Source organism: Apus apus, chromosome 3, assembly GCF_020740795.1.
Source record: "Apus apus isolate bApuApu2 chromosome 3, bApuApu2.pri.cur, whole genome shotgun sequence".
Classification (NCBI taxonomy): Eukaryota; Metazoa; Chordata; class Aves; order Apodiformes; family Apodidae; genus Apus; species Apus apus.
In genome coordinates this window covers 91859660-91877501 of record NC_067284.1, presented here as the reverse complement: position 1 = coordinate 91877501, position 17842 = coordinate 91859660, and the positions used below count along the sequence as shown (strand labels likewise).

At 35.6% G+C, this 17842-nt stretch overlaps 1 protein-coding gene across 9 annotated transcripts in view; it reads left to right on the top strand.

Annotated features, from left to right (window-relative positions):
- QKI (QKI, KH domain containing RNA binding) overlaps positions 1–17842 on the top strand; it is a 153452-nt gene that overhangs the window by 64552 nt on the left and 71058 nt on the right. The window lies entirely within an intron of this gene.

The following is a 17842-nucleotide window of genomic DNA, read 5'->3' as shown; positions in this document are numbered from 1 at the left end:
AAGCTAATGAATGTGTGACTTTATTAAGACCAAGGCATTTTTTTGCTTAGTCTGAATGCACATCTCATTAGGTTGTGAGGAAAACTTACCAGTTTTCAAACCAATCAAACAATACTGCTTAATAAAAAGGGAGACAGTTCAATGGTGGATAAGTAAAACATTGGTTTTTGTCATCTCTCTAGTCTGACATGAATTCCATAAAACAGACATTGACACACCCATGGGGACTCAGCTCTGTGCTCTTGAACACATTGACTGCCATTAACTCACTTAGGGGGGTACGCATCCTTAAAGGCATCAGGCTGCTGGCTTGTGGCAGAGTTGGTCAACGACGTGTTTTTTCCCCAAATCTTCCTACCTTTAGTTAAGAATCTTCTCTAGAACAGTGTGTAAGGAGATGGCATGGTTTGTTTTTCTTACATGAGGAAGCATCTTATTATAGCACACAGAATTATTTTCTTTAAACAGATTATTTCAAAGAGAAAGGCAGGCATCATTTACATGCTGCATAGAATTGAAGTATTATATATCTAATATAATACTATTCAGTCTCCTAAATACCATCAGATACACTTTGATTTCCAATGGAAGGTCTTAACAAACATTTAGTTTAGCTTACAAAGTGAAGTTACTGATGTTAAGTAATATGTACTTTGTGGTTGTCATGGTTTGACAAGCCAAGATCAAACCAGGACAGCGGTGTGTTAAAAAAGCCCTATTACGCTCAACTTCTACATTCTGTGAAAAGTACTATGTGTGAACAAATAATAAAACTATGGTGCTGACACATGTTGAAATGGATATACTTAGCATATGGTAGCAAATGGTCAAGTTCTTGTGTTGAGAATTAAATGTTGGTCAGCCATCATTATTCTTGCCTTTTGGGAATAAATTGCATGGCTCAGGCCTGCTGTTTCCTCTGAAATTTGCCTCCACACACAAGCATTGACAGTTTCATATATCTGTGTTGAGAAATCATGGTCATGGTTTTGAATGACAAAAAACCCTAAAATTCTATAAGTAGTTGCAAAAGTGAGTTTTTGAGTATTTGTCAGTACCATTAAGAGTAACAGAATAAAAAAATAAAATTAAGTGATGGGGGACATCAGCACATGAAAGTGAAAAGCAGGTCCAAATGCATAATACGTTAATAGAATTAGTCCTTTTAAAATAATAATAAATGATAATTATAATTATAAATCCCTTTCTATCAATGCAAGTGGAGTTTCTGGAGGCCTGATTGCTTATTTTTACATTTAGAACTAGCCATATCCATGATTAAGTGTATTATTTGTTAAAGTTAGTTGACATCGACTTAGTGGAATCTTGTTGACTGAGGCAGTGTGAAGTGGCAATTCACCAGGTTAAACGTCAGGGATTGTGTTTTGGTAACTTCTGTTGCACATGAAAGCTGCAACTTGTCTGTTCAAGGACTGTAATTTGATGGTTACATTGTAGTTGCTATTCACTTCTCTGACCAGGCATTAAAAGTCACTGTAGGAGCAGGCTCCTCAGCTAAGACTGACATGTTACCTTTACAGTAAGTTCCTGAATCTACTGCAATTTTGATTTCTCAAACTGATTCATCAAAACTGGGAGCCTTTCTTCATACTTCATTTTTGACCATTGTAGTAATTAGTCTTCTGTTCTTTAGACAAAAAAGTCTTATTCCCATTAAAGGTACTACTGAACTTACATATTCATTATATCTCAACTGCTGTTGTAATACACAGTGAAGAGTGTACCATATTAAGCTGTACAATAATTTGTATGCAGCTGTGTGGTGAAGAAAAATCCTCTAGATTAGAATCCAAGCCTGTTTAAGAATATACTTTGCCTTTCTAGAGGTTAATTGTAAAACATAAGATGTAATAAAAATAATTTTGGTTACTTGTAAGCTAATATTTTTTTTAGTAGAGTACTTCAGAAAATAGGCTTTTCTATTCTGATTTAAAAACTTTTATTGGATTTGTAACCACTTTGAATGCAAGAGGAGTTGTAAATCTGGTTTTTATTGTTATTATTATTATTTATTAGAGAACTGCTGTAGGATGGCTTTTTTTCTTTTTTTCTTTTTACCCACAAAACAGAAGTCTCTTGAGCTAAATCCTGATAGTCTGAGAGCAGAGACTCTCTGGAGAGAGAAGAGTTTACACTATTAGCTAATAGTATAAAAAAGAAAAAATCAGCAGAGAAAAAAAAATCCTTTCAGGAAGTTAATGATTTCATTACATAATTAAATGCTAAAGGCTGACTAGTAGAAATGATGCTTCAGAAAATTCAAAAGGCAGCAATTTTGAAGTAACACATGCTACTCCTGACAGAAGATTGACTCCTTCTAAGTCTCTTTATGGGGTTTTTGTAGTCCAGAGTCTCTAAAGTATCATCTTTGTAATTTTACTTGCATACATCTCTAAGTAAAAAATGTTCAGTTCACATTGACAGTAGTGGACAATACAGTGTAGACAGTGTTAGCTTAGTTACGTATAGGAATGTGAATTTTACAAGAAAATGTTTTCCTAAAGTTTTATATAACTTTTGACAAACACTTATTTAAAGTTAATTATTGGAGAAGTCTTTTCACTTGACAGTCTGAGAAACCCTTTAACTTTCAAGTACAGAATGATTTTTTTTTTTGAAGACAGAAAAAATGTAGGTGCTTGAGGGCCTTAAGAATTACTGCAGAGCAATATTAGTCTCTCAGAAAGTGTTACTGATAGGTATCTGATGCAGTGCATCTTTTGTTTCATACATACCTTTTCATTTCATTGGCTACATATTGAATACGTCCAGTATATACTGGATATATTTTTTGCATAGGCTCAACATGAAGTTGCAGCTTCGGGCAGATTATAATCCTATTAAGACACATTTTCCTATGTAATGTGAAAAGGAGCTAAAGCCTAGTGGTTTTGCAGACTTCACCACCATACTCATTTGTCAGCACCTTTTAAACTTTCTAGATTCTAGATTTTTCTAGGCTATAATCATAACTTATTGGGCTGCCCTTCAGGGGTATTTTCATGTTTGGTATGTGAATGGCTTTTTTGGAACTTTGTTAAGAATTAATGTTGTGATAGTATATACTTGCTTACCAGAAGTAGTTTGTGTTAGGGGTTGCTTTTTGAGGTGTTTACTTTGAAACTGTGCTTGGATTTCTGTGTGGGAAAGACCTTACTTGGTTTGAGGCTCACAGAAATTTCCCTGCAATGAAGACTGAGTCTACTTAAATGCAGAAATGGAGGCCGAACATGTCAATTCAGTGAGGCAATCAGCATGCTTATGTGTTCCCCAAGTAAGTGACAGTTCTTGGCAGCTCTTGGTACTTGATATGCTTTTGGAGAGCTGCCAGCAAGCAGTATGCAGGTTGTTGTTTACCAAGAAGATATGGCTTCTTAGAGTAATATTTAGCAATTTTATTGAGAGTGATAGACTCTTTTTGTCTTCCTAAGACTTGAATTAAAATGGATGTTATCACTGGTAACTCTTTTACGTAGGTACTTAGTAATGGCCTGTACTGAACTTAATTTGAGACTGTATAACTGAATAGAATCTGGCATTCTGTGTAAATTATCTGACTTGATTGTTAAGTGCCACAAATTTGCTATAAAACACACACACAACAATCAGTATTCATGCTTCCTTGATGACTTTGTTGTTATGAGTGATTCTTGAATGTCATTTGGATCATAAATAAATTCAATACTATTTTACTAGAAGACAAGCAAAATCTTATTCTCTAACCTTAGTAGTCTGAAATTAAGGAAATGTTAGGCTGGTTTTGAGTGTTGAAAGTAAAATCTGCAGAAGAGTTACTTCATTCGGGGAGTAGCTCACATGTGGCTGACAGAATGGAGTAATTGACAGCTGAAGTAAAAGCAAGACTCTGGCTCTAAGGAAACAATGGGAATATAAAATTCTTGGTTCGTTTCATTAGATGTTCTAGAATTGATGAGAATGGATGAAATGAGTACAGGGAGGAGGTATGCAGCTGGTACAAGAGTGTCATGAATTTGCCTCAGAGTTGCTGGGAAGCACTGGGATGTTTTAATGTGTGAAAAAGTAATATTTCTGGGCAATGCACAGTAGTGTAAAGAGCCATCCAAAGTAATGTACAGAGCAGTTCTATTTCACAGAAAGAGCTATGAGAGATTTTTTTTATTTCAGTCTTTGCAGGATCATGAATCTCTCAATGTTTCTATTCATTTTGTTTTGAAATAAGTCAGGTTTTTTTTGGGGGGGTCCTTTTTCATTAATGTCTCTCTTGTTTTGTAAGTTATATTAATTTTCCTTTCTTTGACATACGGTTCCTCTTAGTTCTCAAGAGAGTTACTCTCTGGCTGTCTTTTTCCAGCTTGGTTCTTGCTGACCTCCTTCTGAATGGTCATGTGCTTTTTAAATCATTATCGTAAAAGGAGGGTTAATTTCCATGGTTCTTCATGCCTCTGAAAATATGATGAGATGCTATGAAGGTGAACTAAACTGACTTTTGTTTTCTGGCAGCACTTCTTTATTTGCATCAAGGTAGCCAATTATATAAACACTGGAGTTAATACAGTGTTGCAACTAGGGGACTTGGCTAATTCAAGCAAGGAAGGTAATGTGAGGCATAAGAATATCAATGTCAGACTTATGCTTCTAACTAACAGTTAAAATAATTTAATATACAGAAGACCATCTGAAAGGGAAGAAAAAAATCCAACAGCAAAAATACCATAAAAAATATTTCCTAAGAATCAGAGTGATCAGTAAATTTTAACAATTTCCTTGCTTTGAAGATCCTGGAACATGAACTCTGAATGCAGTAGCTTTTGAAGAGTTGTGGAGGATGTGAACAAATGTGGACAGTAGATGCCAACGTTGCCTAGAGGTTTCTGTGGGTAATTGGTAGATGACACATGAGGAATGAGTAAAAAGTAAAGGTTAAGGTTAATTGGTATCTCACCTAGAATTCTTGAAAATCTTTTTATTCCTAACATATATGCATAATTTTTCAAGTATGCTATAAGTGTTTTTCTATGCACAAATGGACAGAATTTTTCTTCAAAAGCAAAGAACAGCCTGTTAACTGAATACCTTGATCTGGTATGTGACCAGTGAGTGAATATAACCTACATATTTGGATATAATACTTACTGTGGAAATTACAAAGATACTTTTTTCTGTGGTTAATAAGTCTGGTGAAGTTACTTTTTTCCCAGTCTTTCCCTATTGTTCTGACCATTTGTTGTGGCACAAAGTTGGTATGACTGTTTACAGTGAGGATAGCATTTCATGGAGGCATAAAGAAATTGGATGTCTTGGTTATTTAATTACTTTGAGTGGTGTTTTTTTTCATTACTTTGTGTGTTGATTTTCTTTATTGGATTTGTTTAATACTGTTGATAGCAATTTATCTTAAACTTGATAGCAAGCAAAATTACACCTCAAGTGTTATGAATGAAAAGCTGAAAAGTGGTCTTTTTAGTCTCCTGTCCTTTTCTTGATACAGTCTCCATGGTGTACATATATCACCTCTGCAGTCTGAAGCTCTGGAAACAGTTCCCAAAATCCCATCCAAAGCATGGATATGGTCTTCCAGTTCTCAGCATTTTTTCTTTTCCAGAAAATTTTATCATTTTGTGGCTTTCATAGTTATTAATGTGGTTTGAAATCCTGAAGTTAACTTTTAAATTGGTCAATATTTGGTGAGGAGACAAGGGTATTGTAACTACCAGCTTTTTTTTTTTTTGCAGCTTGACAAGTGGAATTTTTCAGTAACCAATCTTTTAAATTGTAAGTTCAGTTTAACTTAAAATGCACCTTTTTGGAATAGTTACTTTAGTTGTAAAATTAACCTTGCCTTAAAAAAACCCAGCATGTTTGTCCATTTCTTAATAAAAATCAGATGCTTGGAATTTGCCGTGTCTTCTATATACACCTGAATAAACAAATGTTTTGAAGAGAAAAACACATTTCCTATTGATTGTGTTTCAGTTCTCTTAAGGAAGTCTGGTTTTACTTGGTTACTGCAGTCTTCAGACCTATTATTTGCAGTCTGATTGAATACATATTTCATGACTTAAAGTAGAAGAATCTACCAGGTAAAGTGTAATGGTTTAAAATGAATCATATTTGGCCTGTTACTTGTGTTCCTATTAAATCAACTTCAATTGGCTGTATTTGCCAGTTGGACTATCAAGTATAGCAAATTTTACTGGATCATGCTGCACCACTAGTCTTGCCAGATGCAGAAACTGACAAGGATCTGGCATTTTGTGTATGCTATTCAAATCCTGGCCTTTCACAGTAGTAGATAAAGGATTCTTCTAGAGTCTTTCTTGGAGACCCACATAATAGATGGAAGAGTGTTTGCAGGGGCACCACTGGGATGGAATATTTAGGTTCTTCTGTCAGCAGTATCATTCTTTACATCAGGCTGTGGGCAAGGAGTTCAAATGCATAGGTTACATTTGCTGCTCGAACAGTTGTTTATTGTGACCCTTAGGGAAGAAGCAGCAGAAGGGATATAAACATTGCATGGGCAACAACAGCAAACTGACAAGCAGTGAGTTTTACCTTACTGGCAGGCTAAATTAAGGCTTCTTTATTGCAAGAGGAGGGAAAGATAAAATCAAGTTGAACATTTAAAGGAAGAAAAATGAAGCAAATTTGAAGACCCTCAAAATGTCAAATAATTTGTCACACACAGTCATCTGTTAGCTCATAAATGTCAGTTCTTGTAAAAAGCCTTTACAGCTTTGCCTTGGATCTGAGTTTCCAGAACGTTTCAGGGCATACAGCTGGGCTTCAGAGTTAAACTGATTTTTTTCAGGTTTTCAAACAGACCTCCAGATCAGGCAGCTCTTGTTATTTTTACTGATGTCCTGACCTTGAAAAAGGATCTGTTTCTGCAAGAGACATCCTGAAGGGTGGTTGGCAATCATGGAATCAACTAGGAAAGCATTTTATTTACTTCAGTTACCTGGCTTGAAAGCTAAGCCTTAGGAAAGAACTCTTTCAGCTGCTTTCTTTGTGTACATTTCCTTGTAGCTGAGTCACCAAAACACAGGCTTGCTTTTAGGGATCTTTTTTCCCCTCCTTTTACCTTGGAGGTGATTTTGTGATCATTGAGAGAAAGAATTGACGAACTGCTGACCCTGTCCATTTTGTTCTTGCTTCTTTAGAGTTTTGCAAGAGCAAGCTTTCTAACTGTCCATGGCAGACCATAGTTGTAGGTAACAATATTTTATAGACTAGTCCATTTAATATTGCAGCAATTCTGCTTTTTCAGGCTCTTTCAGAGCTGCTTCACCTCTGCTTGCATCTCTGAAACTGTGTGCTGCTTCTAGAGGGCTCATGAAATATGCCACAAAGAACCAAACTCACATGATCTAGGTGCATGAAATTTTAAGTCTGCACTTCTGATCTATTTAACTAATTAATCTATGTGCATATCTGTGGGCCCTCAAAAAAAAAAAGGGTCAAAATGGCTATTCTTTGCAAAATTATACTAACCATGCACTTTTAAAGGCTTTCTTTATTCCATATACAGTGAAAAAAATTATATTCAATAATACTGCAATTTTAGCAGTGAAATTTATTACCAACATGTCACTAAATATGCAAACTAATAACTTGTCAACATGCAGTGCATTTAGGTATTGGTAATAACAGTAGTTGTAAGAGGGCCCAAAGAATATGTTGTTCACTTAAAACTTAACCACTATCATGTATACATTAAATTAATTGTAAGATCATTTTCATTCTCTGATGAGCCATGTTCTCAGTAATGTGCACTCCTATATTTGCTTCTAAAGCCCTGATAAGCACAATCCGTTGGAATGTTTTTAAGACAATAGCTATTTAATGAATAGCTTGTGTGTACAGGAGAGAAGAATAAGCTTGATTGCTTACAATCTGACATTTGAAAAAGCATTTTTTTAGATCTCTTGTATTTGCATATCTAATTGCTATGTAATCAAAACTAAGTGAACTGTAGCTACTTGAAACCGAAAAATGAAAGGCAATCATCTTTACAGGGGGAAATATCCCACTCATATGCAAGCCTGTCTGGATATTAGAATTTTATTCTTCTTGTGTTTAATTATAGGTGTCTGACTGAGCAGTAAATTTATGCCTGTGTATTAAAGGAGTGAATGTGACCCTGAAACATCAGCTTTCCTTTGTTGAAGCAATGCATTGGCATTGAGAGAAGTGAACAGTGTTGTGTATTTTGGTGATAAGGGATTGTGCCAGAATAGCTGTTAATTACCTGCTTTGTTTGATATGGAAAGTAGTGGTTCCGCACTCTTCTTCCCACGAGTGACAGTACTCAATTAAAACTTGTATTAAACAGTGATAATGCCCTCGTTTATCTGGTGGGGAAGAAGTGAGGTGAACAAAATTAACAGGATCTTTTCAGCTGTTTGGAGGCAGCTTTGTTTTGTTCCATGAACTTAATGACACTAAAGAAAAAGGAGTGTTGTCTTTTTGGTGTGGTGATGTGTAGTGGTTTTTGGTGTTTCAGGATCTTTTAAATTATTTGACTCTTAAATCTTGCACTTTACTAATAGTGGCTACAGTAGAGGTTAAAAAATAATCAGCTATAACATGGAAGCTATGAATTTGGAAAACACTTGCCCTATCCTGTGGCATGTCATTTCTCTTTGTGAAGAGCCCGTTGCTATGGGTCTTTATTTCACTGTTTTTTGATATTTTATTGCATTGCTTACGTCTTAGGAAAAGAGACAAAACTGAATGCATTCTTTTGGGTGGGAATCCTTTGATCTGTGATAGGATTCTCTAAGAAGCCACTATTGTTTGTATATCTAAGCAGAACAAGGAGTAAGACAAGGAAGAGAGTGTAGAAGATAGACTTGGCAATACATGTGCATTTTTGTTTCCCCCTGGTACAAATGATGAAGAATATTTTAAAATTGAAAAGCAAAAATACATCGGTAGACAAAAAGGTGTATAAAATTGTTACAGTAACACATGCTTCTTATTTCATTTATTCAAAGAAATTAAGGAATGGCTTGGTTGCTTTACATATGAGGTTGGAAGGTCTGTTCAACAAACTTGAACAGCTTAATTCTGGAGTGAAAGCTGAATGTTTGATGCTAGACTTATTTGGCCAAAAATGTGCAACAGTAAGTGAAAAGGAGTAATTAGTGTAGCAGCTTTAAAGCATGTACACAAAAATCTTAAAAAAAACATCTCTGGATCTGGCAATGCATGGTAATTCAACTAGAACTTCAGAGCTTCTACTGTTAGGTAAATAGAGGTCACATGCAGAAAGTAAGATTGGTTGCCTGCAATAATTAGGCACAATTAGTGAAGTTTGTTCAGAAGGCATATTGCAAATACTGAAATGATTAGCATAATGGCTAGTCTTAGATACAGCTCTAGAATTAAAAATGATAGTTGCAGATAAAACAATACCTTAAAAGGCTTTATAAGGTGCAGAAAAAATGGAATATTTTATTGTTGAAAACCTAATCAGAATGTCATTGTTAAAGAGCAGAAAGCTAGCTTTTATTTGGTAGTGGAACATTTTAACTTCTCAGGATGCAAGCAAACTGCAATGGGAAGTCAGGTTTAAAACTTTAATTGTGTGAATTTAATCAAGTTTTACAGAAGAACACTGCAGAAAGCCTCGCTTAGATGAGATTGCATACATAGCATGTTTTTGAAGTAGTCTTCTATTCTTTTGAAGTAAATGTTTTTCTGGGCATCATTATGTCCAGAAGATATTTCATTGCATATAATTAGCAATAATTTTTCACGTTACTATTGATAACATTTTCTTTAGATAATTCATGAAGTCAATTAATATAAATTTGTTCCTACTCACAATTCCCCTTTCATACAGTGATAAGCATTAAACAAGAATTTGATAAGGTGTTTTATGATCTGGCATTTTGAAGTGGAATGATATCTGTCCATTTCTTTAACTGGTTTTCCAATAGTCCTTCTGCACTCTTAAAAAAAACCAAACCAAAACAAAAAAAACACATGAATTTGAGATACATTTAGATTAGTAGAATCCACAGAATCACAGAATAATCATGGTTGGAAAGGACCTCCAAGATCAGGGACTGTAACCAAAAAAAAAACAACACAAAACTCCACGAAACCACACCCCAAAAACTCCACAACACACAACCAACAATCTCAACCACTAGAGCATGCCCTGAAGTTCCTCATCTACATGTTTCTTGAATACATCTAAGAATGGTGACTCCACCACCTCCCTGCGCAGCCTATACCAGTGCTTGACCATTCTTTCAGTACAGAAATTCTACCTAATATTGAATCTAAACCTCCCCTGCCACAGCTTCAGGCCATTTCCTTCAGTCCTGTCATTATTCACTTGGGAGAAGAGGCCAACACCCGCCTCCCTACGTTCTCTTTTGAGGTAGTTCTAGAGGGCAGTGAGGTCTCCCTTTGGCCTCCTCTTCTCCAAATTAAATAATCCCAGTTGCTTCAGCTGCTCCTCATATAACTTGTCCTCTAAGCCCTTCACCAGCTTGGTGACTCTTCTCTGGACACACTCCAACACCTCAATGTCCTTCTTGTAGTGAGGGGCCCAGAACTGAATGCAGTACTCGAGTTGTGGCCTCACCAGTGCTGAGCACAGGGTCACGATCAGCTCCCTACTCCTGCTATTCCTGATACAGACCGGGGTATTGTTGGCCTTCTTGGCCACCTGGGCTCACTGCTGGCTCATGTTAAGCTGGCTGTCAACCAGCACCCCCAGGTCCTTTTCTGCTGGGCAGCTTTCCTGCTGCTCTTCCTCAAGCCTGTAGTATTGCTTGGGGTGGTTGTGACTGAAATGCAGGACCTGGCACTTGGCCTTGTTGAACCTCATGCAAATGGCCTTGGCCCATTATTTCATGCAAAGCAGTGCTGCAATACAGTATTAATATAAACTTGATGGTTATAGCTCATCCATGTAGGATTAGGTTCCACAGTGGTTAGGTAGTTTCCTAAGATCAGACATGCTCACTGAATAGTCGTTTCACTTTATAGGTGACTGTTGCAACCCACACTGTCCATCCACAGATAGTCTCTCTGATATTGAAGCTAGTGTAGAGATTTCTTTAAACTGTCATGTATGTAGTATGAAATCCCAACTTCAGATAAAGTTAAGGACTATGTTCTTCACGAATGAATAATCTTAAATAGACATAGTGTACTTCTCTGTAAAACACAGACAATGAGCCTATTGGATTTTTCTGGTTTTGATTTTTTTTTTTTTCTCAATACATTTTATTGATTTGGTCACTCGAAAATAATTTACAAACAGTTTTTTGAGCATATTCTTTACTATGCATTTCAGTTAGATTTCTGAGGAACTATTTCATGGGTTTTCTTTCAGAGAAAAGTTCTGTTATTTTAGACAGAATTAAAAAATAATCGGTTTTCAATAGGTTTAATCTGCTTTACTGTTGTATATGTAGATCTTTTTGTGGAGAGGAAAATTTCTCTGTTGAAAGTATTTGCAGTTTTAAAATATCAAAAAAGTAAAGGAACTTTTTCTACTGTAGCAATTACCTCTTCTAGACCATTTTTGCATGGGCAGGCTTTGCCTTTGTTTTTTCTGTTCTTCTATGACTTGCAGCCACTTCTGAGTCTGAATGGAAATTTTCTTTTCCGGTAAAAGTGTTTTTTTTTTCTATTTTAAAAATGCCAGCTGGAATGAACACATCGGGTAATTTTCTGCACTTACCTCATTGGCAGTTTTCCCTGAATTTTACTTTTACATTGGACAAATTGTGTTAAATCATACAATTGTTCAAATACCAAAAACTCAGTCTTTCAGTAATATTTGGGGGGAAAAAAACAACCAAACAGAAATACACCTCAAATTTCCTCTACCAAGAATCTTTAGGATGTGAAAAATCTAGAAGCTGAGAGCTGACTTTCAGCTCTCCAAATAGTCTTCCAGAAGAATATTTGTTATGCATCTTGGTGACAGGGTTTGCATACCACATGAGGAAAATTCAGGCCTCTTATGTCCCACCACAACCTGAGCTGATGGTTCTTCTCATTTGAAATACGTATATACCAATCAAACATGCTTTTTTCTCCCTGATGAATACTACTGTTGAAGGCATTTTATAAAACTTGTTTTTATTGCAGATGTACACAATGAATCAGAATTTCCAACAAGCTCAGATCCTGCATATTTAGGATCAGCAACTAAAACACTGGAAATGTGAACCATATTTTATAGTTGGGACCTATGGAGCATGTCTGATATTGGTACTTCTACACTTAGCTGCATAGCAATGCACTTGCATGCATCTGGTTTTTGAAGTATGTTCTCTACTGAGGTTATTCTGAGCACAACTACATAGAATTTTAAAGTAGCAGTGGTTATACTGATGTTCTTTATCCCCTTTCTCCCTTTTCTTAGACATTTGGACAGTTGAGAGTAGAAGGTGATTCTCTAAGGGGTAAAAATTCAAAATATACTGTGAAAGAACATAAGGAGAGTTTAACGTTTAGCTTTTGGAATGTCTGTGCCTCAAAGCTAAGACTTATTTTTAAATCAGATTTTGAGTGATTCAATATTCTCTTCAAGAAAATGTGAATAATCCATCTAGAAACAAACTTTAATTCCATGTATTAGCAGAGTCAAGTTATGATGACCTTGGGTATGCTCTAAACTAATTTGTAATGATTACTGTCAGAGCAGTTCTTTTTCTGTTGAGAAATAATGGCCTATGATATATTGGAGGCCAGATTAGATCATCCTGAATATTCCTTCTAGTCAAAGTCTCTGAAATTGGAAAAAATTTACTTGGTATACTTATGTATAATAAGAGGCTTAACGGTAACACTTACTGAATAAAATTTCAATGTAGTAGAACGGAACATTTAATTTATCAAAGTTTTGTATATATTACAAGAAGTCCTGTTTTCCGTATATATGTGTGTGTGTGGTGTGTGAATACTAATGAAGTATGCAACAGTTCTACCATTGGGTAGAATTTCAAGGTTTTCCTTGCAACTATGTGCCTCATGGACTTCATAAATATATTCCTGTATGCTAAAATGAAAATAGATCACTCGTGAGGACCAAGCTGAAATTTTGGGGCTTCAATATGTTTTGGCTGTGTGTAAGCCCAGATAACTCAAATTTTAATTCCATAGATTTCTTTTGTATATTAAGTTCTGTTGCTTTGTTTGTGTACTGTGACTAAGACACTTCTGTAGTGGCCAATGCTTTGTTAATCCTGAAGTCAAGAAGAGTATTCAACAAGTTTTAATGACTAGGCTTCTGCTGTATTTTTGTCACTGGCCTTAACTTAGTTTACAAAAGCTTCTTAAACAGGCTTAGCAGGATTTTTTGAGACTTTTTGTTTGTTTTAAGAGAAGAAGTAAAGTATGTTCATTTGTGCAGCAAACGTGAGACTGTCTTTAAAAAAAAAAATGAGAAAAAAGGAAATGAGGCACGATCACACTAATAGTCAAGTGGAAATGGAAATTCTGGAGCAAGTCTCATGAGATGAACAAGATCAGGCCTGAGAGATCAGGAGGAAGCTGAGAACAAGGTGTTAAGTCTCCACAAAATTTGACATGAGTCAGAAGACTTTTTTTTTTTCCCTAAACAGATTAATAAATGCGGATTTATTTTATTTCTACAAATACATTTTCTGTGATGATAATTTTCTTGCTTTCTGCAGCTGAGAAGAGTAAGCTTCCTATGTATTCAACTAGATACTCTACCACTTCTTCGAATTCCTGTCTGTTCACTCTGTCTTCACACCAGCAATTACAGTGGTTATAGTGTTAAGGGAGATGTAATTAATTGGAGGTGGAGTTGAATGTTAAGACATACAGAACTTGCAGGATGAATGGATTTTGGTATCCTGGGATGACTTAGCTAAGAGGACAGTATATGTTTGTCCACATACCACACACACACAAAAAAGGCAAAACGCTTATCCCCTTATGGAAGGGAAATATTAATAATGTACAAATGAAAAGCTCTGCTTATTGAAAGTTAATTCAGCTATTCTTTGACCTCTCAGTGAGCATATACAGTGCAAACTTTTTTTCTTATTTTAATTTTCTATTTCCTTAGTGCTTATACTTTTATATATGTGTATTGGGAGAAACTGTTTGCATGCCTGTGTTTTTGAATCTTTGTGTGTGGCATTTTTATGTACTCTTGGATTACCAGATTTAAGAGTTTATTCATTTGTTGGTATCTTTAGAGAACAGAATTTGAATAGCACCTTATGTGTAAGATAAGGCTGTGTTTTAAAACTAGTAAGTGAGTTATCCTCCATGTTGTATTATGTTGGAAAAAGCTGTTGAAACAGTTTATGTATATTTAAGTGTTGAAATAAAACCATTTCATATTTCACTTGGAGACACCTCATGTTTCAAAGGCAACAGCTTTTTTTTCAAGTGCTTTATTCATCCATTGAATCCATTGATTTATCTGTATTTTATCCTGAGAATCTGTTCTAACTGATTCATGAAAGACAAGCTATGTCTGCTTTTTGGCTTGCATACACTGGAACTGCAATGTATCCTTTTCTTGCCTTGTGAAGTATGAATGCTGGTGTGTTAAAGAGTTGTATATTTAAGTCAATTTAGTAAATAAAATTTTATTGCAGTTGGTTTAAGACTTTATTATCCCCTTTATGATAATGTGATGTTTCTACTCACAAAAGCAGGCAGCATCTTATGAACCCTGTATGCAGGGTGAGGGTTAGAGGTGGAACAGGGAGGATAAGGAGATTATATTGTGTACACCTGGTTGAGCACAGCTTGCACAGAAAAGTGTTTTTGTCTAATTGAGTAGTACTGTAGTTTGTTAAATTGTTAAAACATGCTTTAGTAACAAAAGAAAAAAATCCTATCAACAACTTTTTCACATTATTTTTTTGTCTCTTCTGAGCACTTTCTAGTGAAGGTACCTTTTCCTGTAAAACCATAATAAGGTTTTGCATCAAGAACTTTGAGTATATGGTCTAGGCATTGTTTCTAAATTACAGCAGAAGAGAAATTTATTTCAGACTACCGTGTGTTACAGTGGAGAATAGCACTGAAGCTGGTAGTTGGGATACTTTGATTTGGTTCTCAGTAATTTTCAGAAGTCTTTTAGTTACTACTTCTGTTCTGTTACATTTAAATGGAATTGAATGCTTTGTATTAAATAGTTGAATAGGCAGGAAGTGTATGAAGAGAAATAGTTGCATGGGTAGGGTGTATCACATAATAAAAATGGTATTTCAATCATAACAAACAAAAGTAACATGTTTTTGTGTCTTTGGTATGCTCGATAATCTTAAAGTGAATTTGACACAATATTTGACACATATAATGGGTAGTGAAATAAGCACAGATGTCCGTAAATCAGAATTTAATTCAAAAGGTCTTTACTTACGTTTCAGTCAAATTATGCAGGATTGAAGAGGCTCACACACTCTTAAGAAGAGTAATGCCTGAGCTCTGTAAGTTAATCATATTAGTAGTCCTAAAAGGACAAAATCTTCTTGCTATCACAAAGTATTGAAGGTTTTCTGTTAGTGGTATGGCACTATGCTTGGATTGATCTAATGGTCAGTTCCCATTATGAGCCTTAGTACATCTGTTGTCACTGTTCCATGTGCATCCTCAGGAGTCGATGGAGTTTGTGAGTTTCTTATATTCGTCCTTGCACAATTGTCTAAGCAGGAGGGGCAGCTCAAGGGAATTCGGGACTGCTATTTTCAGTGACAGCTGAATAGTGATAGTTAAATAAATTTTATTTGCCAAGTTAAACTTCACCTTTGCATTTCATTATATGAGATAGTGTGTCTACATTTAAATGTTCTTACTTTAACTTCTAGTTTGTTATTTCACCTTTAATTTAACCCAGTAAAGTAACAAATTTTTGATGGAAAGGAGAAAGCAATGTAATTTTCTAAATTTCTTTTTCATAGCCTTCAATCAAGAATCTTGTGTATGATCCTGGAATCTTACACTTAGAAGTCTATCAAGTTACTCTTCTAAACTAAATTTGATTTTTGTAATTTTGACTTATTTTCTACCACTTTATTTTCAATATCTTAAAAAGGATTTGTTTTTTTAATCCCATTTTCTGCTTATAGTTCACCTGTGGAAGGAAAAGAAACTCACCAAACACCTCCCCCCCAAAACAAACAAAAAAACCCAGCAACCACAAACCAAACCACACACCCCTCCAAAATCCCCAAACAACCGAAAATCAAAACAACCCGTCTTTAAATTACATCACTGAAGCACTGCTAGTACTGTTTGAATTGGTGCCTGCTGCTTGTTGCAACTGGAGAAATAATATTATAATTTTTTTGGTAATATAGAGAGAAAAAAGTTGAAGAATAGACCTAGGGTAAAGATGCCCAAGTCTTTGGCCTGCTCTTGTGCAGAATTCACATTATCTGATAAAGTTGCTTAAGCCAGTTACTGAAAGAAGCACTTAATAAACTGTACCTTATGCCACTATGTGTTCCTATCTGAATAAATCAAAATAAAATGCTTTTTTGTCAGAGAAAGGTGTTGAGCCTGTCTAATGCTGGTTAAGCATTTCAGCAAGATCACATTCCATGTGTGTAATGATGAGGAACTTCAGCCAGTCCACTGATTTGACTTAACTTAAAAGGATTGACTACAGCTCTGTACTGGTTAAGTGTAGTTTATCTGTGATATATACTTTAAAAACAACATCACTTCTCATAATAGAGTTTTAAGTACATACTTTAATGTACTTTGGATACTTATTTTCTTATTTTTAGGCATCCTGCTTTTGTTTTTCTTGATGATTACGTGTTTTTTACAAGCAGCATTTTTAACTTCCCTACTTACAAAAAAATTTTTACTTTTTTCTTTCATGTATAGTAATTACATAGTTTAAATGTGGGTGGAAGGAATAGAAAAGGGGCTTCAAACAAATTGTTTTAATTGACTATATGGCACCATCCGATCTTGCTTACAGGTAATGAGCTATTATGGTTTCCCCAGCAGTAAAAGTTAAAAAAAACCCTGTCCTTTTTACTCAGGCTATCCTCTTTGCATATTTGCATCCTATATGAATTTGACTTTTTATATATATTTTTGTTAGTCTAATGCTATCAGAGGAAATGCATTATTTTTTAGATAATAAAAGCAGGAGGTTTTATGTTCTGATAACTGTATCACTATAACATAAATGCAAACAGTCTAAACAGGCATGTTAGTAGTGGAAGAGGAAGTCATGTTTGTCTCCTTGTCTCCAGTTAGTGGTCAGGGCAAGCCAAAACCCAAAGAGGAGAAATTACTCTCTATTACTCTTCTCCAACAACTCCCAGGAGAAGATAAAAGAGGAATAAGGAAGAGAGACTTCAAGGTTGGAATTTAAAAGTAGAACAGGTTTAATAAACAGAGAAGGGATAGTAACGTGGGGTATGGAACAAATGTACAAAACGCGATTTTTAATGATAGCTGATACAAGGGCTCAAAAGTCCCTTGTGGCAGACCCGAGTCTGGAAAAGGGCTCAAGGCTCTTTGCAGCACTGGGTGGATTCGGATCCTGCTGGGCACACTGGGAACTGATGACAAAGCAAGAGCCTCTCTCCAAGACTGAGGGCAGTGAAGCAGGAAGCAGAAAGAAGCGGACTTCTTGCCCTCCCAGCTTTTATCGAGTATGGCAGGAGATGCGCTGGAATACTGATCCCAGGATCCCTCAGGGGCCTAAACATCCTCTCTCTAGGTCCTCATATTGATACCATAAAATAAGCCTATGCCCCTTCAAACAGTAACGCTCCCTTTTATGGTGAGCCAGCATATGGTTTTTTTCACTCTTTCCCATTTGCAAAGAACTTCTAAAGTACTTTTTTTC